This window comes from Lycorma delicatula, chromosome 11 (genome assembly GCF_047948215.1).
Source record: "Lycorma delicatula isolate Av1 chromosome 11, ASM4794821v1, whole genome shotgun sequence".
NCBI lineage: Eukaryota > Metazoa > Arthropoda > Insecta > Hemiptera > Fulgoridae > Lycorma > Lycorma delicatula.
In genome coordinates, this window is record NC_134465.1 from 51,605,635 (window position 1) to 51,618,974 (window position 13,340).

The window sequence follows — 13,340 nt, forward strand, 5'->3', positions numbered from 1 at the left end:
TCAGTTTATATCCGTATTCAGTGCAGTTATAACTATTGAACTAATATTTTAATATATTAATAATAAATTATTTTATTTAATAATTTTATTAAATATTTTATAAACTGTCGTGGTTTACATGAAAGGAAAAATTCTAAAAACGTTTTCAAATTTTTAAAAGAATTATTTAATATTTATAAAAATCAGTTTTTATTTATTTATTTTTAAGAAAGAATATTTACGACTTTTTAAATAAAATTTCTTACTAATTACAGTGTAATTTCATAAATATTTTTATTTGATTTATAAAAAAACAAATAATAATTTTTAAGTAATGGACTCAAAAATTATTAATAATAAACTATTATTTCTTTTATTAATAATAATTCATAGATTTAGTAAATTTAAAAGCTTAAAAAAATCTCAGTTACATTACGGTATACAAATAGGTTTTATTCTATTATTATTTCAAGAGAATTATCTTTTTGCTACCGCTAATTTGGATAATTTACTTAAAAACAATTCAAGTACATCAATTACAGGACATTCTGATATAAACAACAGGACGTTTAACGGTAAGATTTGTCATTATATTTTTTTACAATCTACTATAATTTTTTTTTTATTATTTGTCTATTTTTTTTTTTATTTCATGCACTAATATTTATGCTATAAAAAAGGTAATGAAATATTTTTTTTGAATTAAAAAAAAGAAGAGAAGATATATTACACTGGATTTGTTTTTAAAATTATTTATCATTTTCATTTATTAATTTTTATATCCATTGGACATTTTTTTTTTTTATAATTGCGTTGTAAACCTTTTCCTCAAAATACATTTAGAATTAAGAGGATTATAATAAAAAATGTTTGGAATAGTTTAATTTTTTTTTTAATTTTAAATTTATTTAGAATTATATTTTTAACTGGGGTTTTTAAAAATATAAAAATAAAATATTTGATTCATATATTAAAAATAAAAATTACATATATTTTTAGTTTTATTCATAAAAAAATTGATTTTTTTAATTTTTTTATTTTTTAGAAAAAGGTTATCTGGTAGTTTTGATATATATATATATATATATATATATATAACGCAGGGAAATGATAAAAACGGAGATTTGATCAAAACCGTAAGGTAGATGATCATTCACGAAAGATATTAAAATTACAACTCTGTGGGGTGATTTCCCTAAAGAATGTAAGTGATTTGATCAAATTCCTTAAATGTTTTAGTGAAAAGAAGAAATAATATAATTAATTTTGTTTAATAAGTTTAGTTTAAGTTAAGTTAAGTTACTTTTGTTTAAAGTTAATTTTGTTTATAATTTTGATTTTTTTCTATATCTGAACCCATTTTTGTACGGTAGGTACTTCATAAAACTCGAAATATAGAAAACAATAATAAAAATGCGCGCAACCTTCCTCGCGTAGTGAGCTGCGCTAGTCTTGACCTGTTTATTTCATATTTTCACTAAAGCAGTTAACTAAAATCACTTACTTTCTTTAGAGAAATCACCCTACAGAGTTGTAATTTTAAGATCTTCCGTGAATTGATCATCTACATTAGGGATTTGATCAAATCTCCGTTTTTATCATCTACCTGCAACATATATATATATTTTACATTATTTTATAAATAATTGTTTAATAACTTCATTATAATTTTTTTATTTATTTTTAAATCCTTTTTATTTATTTTGCTTTAATTGTCTATCAGTGGTTAAATCACAAAAGTCTTTTTCGGTAGAGGAAGATGAAACTACTTATTTATAAAATTATTCCATTTTTTACTTTGTAAAGGAAGTATTGTGATCGTGAAAAATTTCGGTTTCTAGATTTCAACGGAAATATCCATTTTGACTAGTTTCGGCGTGACGTTTGTACGTACGTATTTCGCTTAAAACGAAAACGATTAGCCGTAGGATGTTGAAATTTTGAATTTAAGACTGTTGTAAAATCTAGTTGTGCACTTCCTTTTTTGATTGCAATCGACTAAACGAAAAGTGTCCAAAAAAAACCCGAAATCCAAACCAAAAATTCAGATTTTTTTTACTTTTTCTTAACTGCAGTAATAAGCCCTAATTGAGAGCTGAGTGCTTTTCAACGATATAATAAGTGGTACTTATTTTAATTAGTTCCAGAGTTACAGCCAAATAACATTTTAATTAATTAAATAATTGGATCTTACAAGGAAAAGGCAAATCGGTTCGAATTCGACTTCATTTCCTTTTTTATTAAAACTTTTTTCTTTTTTTAATTTAATTGATTTATTAATAATTACTAACCTCTAATTGTAACAAAAAAATAACAATAAATAATAATAATTCAATAATAACAAAAATTAAAAAAAATTCAGACGTTTTTAATGAAATAAAATTTTATATACTTATCATTTTTTTTAAATGTGTAAATACAATTTAATAAACGTACAAGGAAATCAATCATGTATTGTCTATATCAGATTTTTTTCTTTTTGATTTTGTTCACTTGAGGATTACATTTAAACTTGCCTCACTTCTTTCTACTTTGCTGTATTCTCTCTTTCCTCTACCTCATTCATTCTCTCCATATGTTGTTTTTGCGTTGTTCGGATCATTTCATTTTTGTAATTTACTTTCTTGATAATCTTTTTTCTTGAAAACCCTGATAATTTTGGTTTTTTTTAATGAGTCTATATTTTTAATGTCTTTTAATGTTATATTTTTGTAATTCTTTTATCTACTTTATCTCTGTTTTCTCATTATTGATGAAATCAAAAATTTATTTTGTTAACCTATTTATAATGATTCTTACAAGACTAACGAACAAAAATCGCTTTTTGATAGCCTGTATTTTTTACTTTCCCGGCGAATATAGGTGGTGGTTAAAGGGTAAAGTACGGATGATCATTTAAAAAATGGTATATCGGGTATTTTGCATATTTTTACGTTGTAGGGTCGGAGTTCATGTAGACTAAAAAATATATATGTATGCGTCGCACAATTTTTGGTCTTATATCTTACGACTGAACCAACAAATTTTCTTAAAATTTAGTTAAAATATTTGTATTATATTTATTAATAAATTATTATTATTTTTAAATATTTCTATAATATGGGACACTGATCATATTAAATATTTTTAAAGATTCGTTCAGGGGTAGGGGATATAGCGTAAAGAATAATTATTTCGATTTACTTAATTGGTATTTTAGAGAAAAGAAAGTTGTTTACCTACAATTCATGCATAAATAATCCAGAAAAAAATATGTGGACACCACATGATTTCTTGTACGCCTATTAAATAACATATTCACATTTTTAGCTGCACTTCATTTAAACTTATTTCATTTGAAAGTGAGATACAATCCTCCACAATTCTTTAATAAAGTGGACAGTTACACAATTGCTGAAACTATAGAAGGGTGTACAGAAATTAAGATCAGTAGATCTAATCACAAATCTAAGAATTAAGATAATACAATATTTTGATATATTTCATTGCTGTTTATAAAAAAAAAAATAAGTAGTCTTTTAACCAAATTAGATGGATTACGTATAAACAGATAGAAATGTGTTTTTATGAATATTTATAGACTACTATTAGACCGTGCAATGCTTCGCTGTTGCTAGATTTCAGCACATATATAGATTAAATGAACACAATTGAAAGTATGATAAAACATTAACAATGAACATGACAGAACTTCACAAAATTTAACCTTTCACTTTTTCCCTATTTCCCTGTTCCTAATTTTCATTTTTCCCCTTTTACCCTAAGCGCCACCTACCGGGTATAGTTTTTACAAAATTCTTTATTCTCACGTAATTAATATATATTCTGAATAACAACCAAATCGGTCCATAAAAATACAATTTTTCGAAATATCTCAGCCCCAGCACCCCATCTAGCGCCCCTTCCATTTTTGCAGTGGTATTTCTTTCCATGTAAGTAACACATATTCTGAATATGAGCCAATTCGGACCATAAATACAATTTTTTTGAAATATTTCGACCCCAGTGACACCTAGCGGGTTCAAACTAAATCAGAAATCTTTGCGGGCGTGCGCACAACTACAAAAGTTTCATCGCAATCAGATGAACGGTATAGGAACGCATACGGGACAAACAAAAAACATTCATTTTTTTATATATGCGAGTATATAAGCATAAATTTAAATCTACTAATATTATTTTAGATATTTTCCGCTTTGTCTTCTGTCTAAAATAATTTAAAATTTCATGCCAAGAAAGAAATATTTATTTATATAATCTATTTAATAGTAATAGTAAAAAAAATCAAATTATACTTAAAGCTAAATAAATAAATAATAATTATTATTGTTTTTTTTTTGTCTTCAAACAAAAGTAATGAAATGTAGTAGAAATAACAAAGATGGACCACTGAGTGAAAATAGGAGGAGAAAAGATTATGGAGGTAGTAGAATTTTGTTATTTGGGAAGTAGAATTACTAAAGATGGACGAAGCAGGAGCGATATAAAATGCCGAATAGCACAAGCTAAACGAGCCTTCAGTAAGAAATGTAATTTGTTTACATCAAAAATTAATTTAAATGTCAGGAAAAGATTTTTGAAAGTGTATGTTTGGAGTGTCGCTTTATATGGAAGTGAAACTTGGACGATCTGAGAAGAAAAGATTAGAAGCTTTTGAAATGTGGTGCTATAGGAGAATGTTAAAAATCAGATGGGTGGATAAAGTGACAAATGAAGAGGTATTGCGGCAAATAGATGAAGAAAGAAGCATTTGGAAAAATATAGTTAAAAGAAGAGACAGACTTATAAGCCACATACTAAGGCATCCTGGAATAGACGCTTTAATATTGGAAGGACAGGTAGAATGAAAAAATTGTGTAGGCAGGCCACGTTTGGAATATGTAAAACAAATTGTTAGGGATATAGGATGTAGAGGGTGTACTGAAATGAAACGACTAGCACTAGATAGGAAATCTTGGAGAGCTGCATCAAACCAGTCAAATGACTGAAGACAAAAAAAAAATGAATAAATACTAAATTATTAATATTTATATAACTCTGTAGTAGAGTTATCAGGTCCGTTGTCGATTTTGTTATCCTCGATATCGCCTCCTCCTGTGTTCTCGTCCGGTCCCAGTCGTATCCAGGTATCCTTGTGTCCCAGTCGTATCCAGGTTGTTTTTTCTTTGTAATCCTGATCTGATATGGTCAATTTGTTTGACCATATCGTCTTTCAAATAACTTGACTCGACGTATTCACAAGAACCAAGAAGATAGTTAGCCCATTCCGGTCTTCCAACAACTGGAAAACAGAATCCAGTTCCCGTAGCGGATCCGGTGCAAACTGATTTGAGTGCGTGTTCGTTATCACATGTTTTATGTCGTTGTTGTCTTACTGGTATTAAATATGTTATATATATTAGGATAGTAATACAAATTGATCTTTCCCGACAATTACGTTAAATTTGGGAAATCATATAATCCTAGTGTAAAGGCAGTTATATTCATGCGGATTTGAATACTAAATCGTGTATACCGTTGTTCCTTGGTAGGTGGATTTCAATTAACCACATATCTCAGTAATGGTCTACTTGAGACTCTACAAGACTATACTTCATTTATGTTCATACATTTCATCTTCTGAAGTAATACCTTACGGTAGTTCCGGAAGTTAACAGAAAAAATCTGATTTTCACATCACATGACTTCCTTGTACGCCTATTAAATTACATGTACACACTGTTTTAAAATGAAAAGTACGTAAAATTCTATTTCATTAATAACTTCTGATATTTTTTCTTTTTTTTATTGTTGTTATTGAATTATTATTTATTGTAATTTTTTTTTAAAATCAGAGGTTAACAATTATTAATAAAATCAATACATTTAAATTAAAAAAGATGAAGTCTGATTCGAACCTAAGTGCCTTGTAAGATCTAAATATTTCATTAATTAAAATTTTATTTGGCTATACCTTTGGAACCAATGAAATTAGGTACCACTTATAATATATCGTTGAAAAGCTCGCAATGAGAGCTTATTACTGCAGTTAAGAAAACGTCCAAATCCAAATCATTTGAATTTTGAACACAAATCAAAATGGGAAGTGCACAACTCCATTTTTACAACAGTCCTAAATTCAAAAATCCTACGGCTAATCGTTTTTGAGTTATGAGAGATACATACGTACAGAAATCACGCCGAAACTAGTCAAAAAATATTCAGGGATGATCAAAATGGATATTTCCGTTGAAATCTGAAAAACGAAATTTTTTGCGATCACAATACTTCCTTTACTTCGTATAAGGAAGTAAAAAAGAGAGTAAATCATGTAATACCTTTCTGAAGAAGTCCATATTGACATAGATAATTATCGATGTAGATAATGACAATCGATATAGACAATATATTAAATTTAGTAGACGAACTTAAGTTCTTTTACTAAATTTAGATCGGTGTAATTTAAACTGTGGTTTATATTCTCGGGGTCTTAAGAAAGCTACATGTAAAATTGTATAATTATTGGTTGTTTAATTTTTGTGATAATTTACTAGAAATATTACATACTACTACCAATTGCTATAAATCTATTTACCTGATTTATTAATTTTATATAAGAAAAAAAATCAGATGTGGCATCAAATGACTTCCTTGTACGCCTAGTAAATTACATATACACATTTTTTAAATGAAAAGTACATTATATCTTATTTCATTATTAACTTCTGATATTTTTTCAATTTTTTTTTATTGTTATTATTGAACTATTTATTATTTATCATAAAAGTTTTTTTTTACAATCAGAGTTAATAGTTATTAATAAATAAATATATTTAAATTAAAAAAAAGTTAAAAAAAGGAGATGAAGTCTGATTCGAACCGTTGTGCCTTGTAAGATTCAAATATTTCATTAATTAAAATTTTATTTGGCTATAACTCTGGAAATAATGATTATAAGTACAACTTATGACATATCGTTGAAAAGCTCCAATGAGGACTTATTACTGCAGTTAAGAAAAAGTTCAAAATCCATTTTTTTTTTTTTTGGCATTTTTGGACACTTCTGGTCCAGTCGATTACAATCAAAAGGGGAGATGCACAACTAGATGTTACAATAGTCCTAATTACAAAATTTTAACATCCTACGGCTAATTGTTTTTGAGTTATGCGAGATATATACGTACAGACGTCATGCCGAAAATAGTCAAAATGGAGGTTTCCGTTGAAATCTGAAAACTGAAATTTTCCGCGATCACAAAACTTTATTTACTGCGTACAAGGAAATAATTAGTATTTCATGAAAGAAAAATTATTTAAAAAAACTACTTAACGCGTAAGAGTTACGCGTTATTTCTTTTCTTTTTTTTCTCAAATTACATCAATATTTAATGTTTACGTTTGATAATTCTTTTTTTATTACGTAATTTATCCTGTTTAAAAAAAGGAAAAAATATTGCAATGTAATCAACAACCTCATTACAGGAAGGCTACAAAAGAAATTAAGGTTTTCGTAATTGTCCATCGCAAATTAAATTTTTTTAATTAAAACTATAAAAATTGTAAAACTAAGTAATAAAACTTATTACTAAGTAATAAAAATTATGTAATAGAAAATGTAGGTCAATGTGATTGATTTGTATTTGAAATATTCACATTAATTTTATAATAATAATGTACTTAAAATCTGTTAAATTAATTACTCCACAATTAAATTATTTTCATTAGTAATTTAAATAGTTTTAGTTTCAGTCATTATATTTTACGCTAATCTTAAATTATATAATATGCGCACGCGCGCACACATACTCACATAGCGTATCGTCAAACATGAGTCAACATAAAATTCACTTTATTTTCTAAGTGCCATTACGAAAATTATAAATATACCTTTCGTGAATTAAATTACATGATGTAGTTTATAAATTAAACTGCGTGAAATACAACGAAACTCTTTCTGTTTTGTTTTTTTTTTTTTTATTGATGAACCAACAGATAAATTTATATTTAAAATTTATTTTTTTATACAGCTACAACAGGCTTACACTTGCTTACTGTTACTGAAGGATGATAATGAATTTTGTAGCGTGCGAAAAATCCCATACATGATTGGGATTCGAACCCGGGACTTCCGGTGGGAAAGGCCAGACGCTACTACTCCGCTATAGAAATGGGCTCAAGATTACCTTCAAAATACCTTAAAAACATTGATTGAGGAATCAGTACGATTATTATTATGTAATGATAATTCAGGTCTTAGATTTTTAAACAATAACCTGTACAAAAAAAAATATGTATTACATTCTTATTTATTAATTTATACAAAGTTATTAAAGCATGGAACCATTAAATAACTTTTCAAAGGTTAAATATAGAAAAATGAAATTCTTAAAATACTTTTACCTGAAAATGATCTACTTTTCATTATGAGACCACTATTTGGGGTAAACGTAAGCTCCTTTCGAAACTAGCTGTACAAAAATAATTATCCCCAACTTGGTAAGTTTTGCTATAGCTCGAAATTGTTAGCATTAACAGTTTTTACTTTCCTACTTTCCTGGTATCATAATTGTAGAGCTATACTGCAAGAAATTATGGTAAACAGTCACAAATATAGGTTTTAATTTTTTTTTTAATTTCTCGACGTTTCATAACCCAGGAACTCAACTAAAACGAAAAACGTAGTGGGGATAACGTTCGTACGTACATATGTACGTATTGTCTTGGTGTGTTTGAAGCTTAATAACTTTTGATTGGATCAACCGATTTTTATGAAATTTGGTACAGAAACTCTTCTATATGGAGTAATTTATTGGTAAACGTTTGGGGTCAATATTTAAGGGGGTGGGATAGATAATTTCTTCTTTCTTTCTTTTCCTGTTTAGCCTCCGGTAACTACCGTTTAGATAATACTTCAGAGGATGAATGAGGATGATATGTATGAGAGTGTATGAAGTGTAGTCTTGTACGTTCTCAGTTCGACCATACCTGAGATGTGTCGTTAATTGAAACCCAACCACCAAAGAACACCGGTATCCACGATCTAGTATTCAAATCCGTGCAAACATAACTGGCTTTACTAGGACTCAAACGCTGTAACTCTCGACTTTCCAAATCAGCTGATTTGGGAAGACGCGTTAACCACTAGACCAACCCGATGGGTTAGATAGTTTCTTCTGAGTCAATTTTTTTCAACTTTTTGCAAATGTAACCCCAATTTATATAAAGCTTAGTACATTCGTATATGCTTATTTTACCATTTTAAAACATAATTACCTCCAAATTCTCCCTTCCTCAAAAATCGAAAAACTATCTTTTTATTTACTGCATATTTTTTACCGAATTATTTTTTATGTCTTTATAAGAATAGTAATAATAGAACAAGTAACCCGCCGGGTTGATCTTATTTAGCTTCCGGGAATTACTGTTCAGGTATGACTTCAGAGGAAGATATGTATGAATGTAAATAAAGTGAAATCTTGTACAGTCTCATTTCGACCATTCCTGAGATATGCGGTTAATTGAAACGCAACCACCAAAGAACACCAAGTATCTACGATCTAGTATTCAAATATGTATAAAAGAAACTGCCTTTACTAGGACTTACGACGCTGGAACTCTCGACTTACAAATCAGCTGATTTGAGAAGACGTGTTCACCATCAGACCAACCCGATAGGTTCGCCGGGTTGGTCTACTGGTGAACTAGTCATCAAAAATCAGCTGATTTCAAAGCCAAATGTTGTTCTAAAGTTCAAATCCTAGAAAGGGCAGTTACTTTTATACGGAGTTAATAACCTGAAATTTCATGTAATTATACCTTTGAAAATTACCTATTAAAATATTATCAAATTCATGTTCTGTAAGATAAATTTCGACAAGTCAATCAAACGGATTTAAATACAAGTTATTTATTATTTAGCAGATTAATTTAACATTATATTCATTAAATAATAGAGGTAATTATACGTATTAACTCGTTTTATTTATTTACATTTTAATGTTATGAGCACACGTTCTCCCTGATTAATTTTTAAATTCATTTTAACATTTTAGTTCGTAACAAAAAAAAAACGTCATTGATTTTATTTATTTATTTTTTATTTAATAAAATAACAAGTTGATATTTTAATAGCTATTATTATTATTATTATTTTTTTTTTTACATGTCAATTAATTCATGCACTACTATTCAATATTTTTAACATTCTTCCGGGCTTTTTTTTTTTTATACATTTATAAATAAATTCGTAATCAAGATGAAGTTACCATAACTAGTCATACAGAGAAGTAATTAAAATCCAGATTGTAATTCGATCCTTTTGAATATTAATTAAAATTTATTAATATTAAAAAAAAGAAGATTTTCCTTCAACTTACGTAACTTATTTATTTATTTATTTATATAGTAAAAACAAACCTCTTATATTTACTAGTTGAATGATAATTGAATTTTTCAGCGTGTAAATAATATTTGAACCCAGGACTTCCGGATAAAAGGCCAACATGCTACCACTCCGCCACGGAGATCGTCGAATTTGAATTGAAATTTCTTGTTGAAAAAAAAATACACACACACACACACACACGAAATTTTTTCCCAATAACTAAAGGTATATCCCAACCCCGTAGCGGAAGGCACCCACCTTGTGACGCTTCTGGTCGCCACCCCCCCCCCCTCTACCACGTTCATAGCCCTGATGGGCTTTAACGGGAGTCGTCTTTCGCTCTCTAACTTTTTTCATTTCATAATAATAAGCCAGGCCTCGTCGGGGATGCCACCGATGTAAATGGCTCAGTAGACATTTACATCGGTGATTTATAACTCAAGTTTTGCCTTAACTGCAGTCCTCATCTGGACTAACTAAAGATAAAAATGGTAACACTGGAAAAACTTATTAACAAAATAAATTGAAATTCTCTGAGGTTCAAGTTGGTACCCCTGACATACAAAATATCAGCTGTTCAAAAATAATTTCATTATTATTATTTCTCTTTTGTTTATTTAAAAATGTCGGTTCTGCTTGAAATTAATAATGTGGAAAAATAGCGTGCTTGATAAGAGTTTTTATTTTGTAAAGGTGTAAAATCAGCCGAAATAATGTTATTTATTTGCTCTGTCTTTATATTTTTATAAAAATTCTAATGTAACTTTCGACAATAAATCGAGTTTAACTCAAGAACGACTCAACCAATCTTAATAAAATTTTCACATTCACAACTTCACTAATATACATATCTAAATCCCACTGAAATTTTTTAAGTAGTTTTGAAGATTTTAAGGCATAAAATTTTATAAATTTTTTTTCCTACATCCCCGAGCCGGACATCCAATTAAGTATACTCGACTCGGGGACGTATCCCTTCCGGATCTTTTAATTGCCTGCTTTTAATCTCCAACGAAAGAACCAGGCCGGGCTATGCCGTTCCCAGACCCCCCCCCCCCCCCCCCCCCCGCCGGAGACCGGGTCTCGGTCTTTGCTTTTGCCAGCCTCAAACCGACGGCGCAGGAGCCGAAGCCGCCAAAGCGTATCCGGGAACCCACACAGCCGGCTGGGTCTCGGTCTTTTCATTCATTCACACCTAACGGACACCAGGAGTCCCCGCTCCATCACGGGAACCCACACACCAGGGCACGTGAGCCCTCAGGAACGGGGCTGTCCGCCCAGCCCTACTATAAACTACACCCCTCAGTATCCCAGTCGTCTTGCCTCATCTTTTTTTATTCTGAGAACTGCTCTTGCAAATATTGCAAAATTATTCCAGTTTCCGGACATAGCCAAGAGCCACTCCGAGAGCTGCTCCGGTCGGATATGCATCAGTCCTGCATTTATATGTTGTTCCTCCCATCGTCTGCACACAAAAATAGTGTGTTTGGCATCGTCAATCGCATGGCAGTAACCACAGATTGGTGACTCTCTCCTGCCAAACCTATGCAGGTGTTGTTCAAACGCACCATGTCACGACATGAGTTGCGTTGTGTGGTAATCTAATTCGTCATGAGAGCGATCTAGCCAAGCATCCAGGTCCGGGATAATTCTTCTTGTCCATGCGGCCACTGCTGAACCCGCCCATGCCACCTTCCATTATTCTCTTATAATAGAATTGGCCTCATCTTTGGAACGTTAACGATACAGATAAATGGTCAAATGGTTTGTCCTTTGTTCAGTTTTTTATAAAAATATTTTTATTTAACTTTCATCATCAGTGCGTACTGAATGAGCTTAGCGAGCGAAGAGATCGTAGGTTATGTTTGACTTAAATTTAAACCTCCTTTATTTACGAGGGTTTCTCGTATTTACCTTTGGGATTGGTATTGGGTAATTTTTTTTTTTTTAATTCTAGTTATCGTTTAAACCCCCATCAGAGCTTCTGTGTTTGTCGACATATACAGGCAAAGGTCCGAATAAGCAAATATTTTGTTCTTTCATCGACGTATTTGGTATGAGTCGACAGTCAGTTGAGAATATTGAATTGATATTTTCTAATTTCTATCTTTCATAGTAACAATATATATATATATATATATATACACAAGTATATTTTATAAGGAAATTATATTTTAAGTGAATAGTATTTCCTTACCCCTCATACCTCAAAACGTAAAGAAAATTCAATTTCATCCCCCCCATCTCACCTTGGCTCCAAAAGTAATGCAGTACTATTTTCGAAAATTTGGAAAAAAGCTTATCGGAAATAATTACATAATATTTTTTGGGATACCCTAGATGTATTTTTAATGTACGTTAGTTATGTTACACAGCGATATTAATTTTCAAACCTAATATATATATATATATATATATATATATATATATATAATAAATTACTAATATATTACGTAATTAATATATATATATTGGCAAAACAATTTATTGTTACTTTTTGTTTATGAATGGTGTTTTTTTAAGAACCAGTTTTATTTCCAGTTTTTTCATACTTCAGCGTCAAATGTCCTTTTATGGTAACATATTTCTGATAATCAATTAGCAGTCGTAGAACAATACATTTTTCTGTTTTTTTCCTCTTCAACTAAATAAGAAATTTTAATTAATTAATTTTTTTTAATATTTTATAAAGTGAACAAAATAGGTTATTTATTATTTTTTTTAAAGGACTTCACTTAATAACATTTTATTAATTTTAATAATTGTTTTTAATTTGCTGTTTGTATTTATTAATTCAGTTTACTATAAAAGGAAAAGTACGCTGACCGGATTAAATTTTATTTAAATATCGGATTTTTTTTCCAGATCTTGACGTTTCATGCTTCCTTCAACAAAATAAAAAAAAAAAATTAAAAAAAAATTATATTGAAAAATTCCGATTAGATTTATGGCTTATTTTTTGCTTGATATCTCTAGACCGGATTGACCGATCTAAATA

General features: G+C 29.4%; 1 protein-coding gene across 1 annotated transcript in view; it reads left to right on the forward strand.

Annotated features, from left to right (window-relative positions):
• Positions 1-335: 335 nt before the first annotated feature.
• Positions 336-13,340, forward strand: part of LOC142332313 (nose resistant to fluoxetine protein 6-like) — a 155,216-nt gene continuing 142,211 nt past the window's right edge. The window contains exon 1 of the mRNA XM_075378676.1: positions 336-554. The gene's annotated coding sequence lies outside the window, so the exon portion shown is untranslated. The remainder of the gene's footprint in view (positions 555-13,340) is intronic.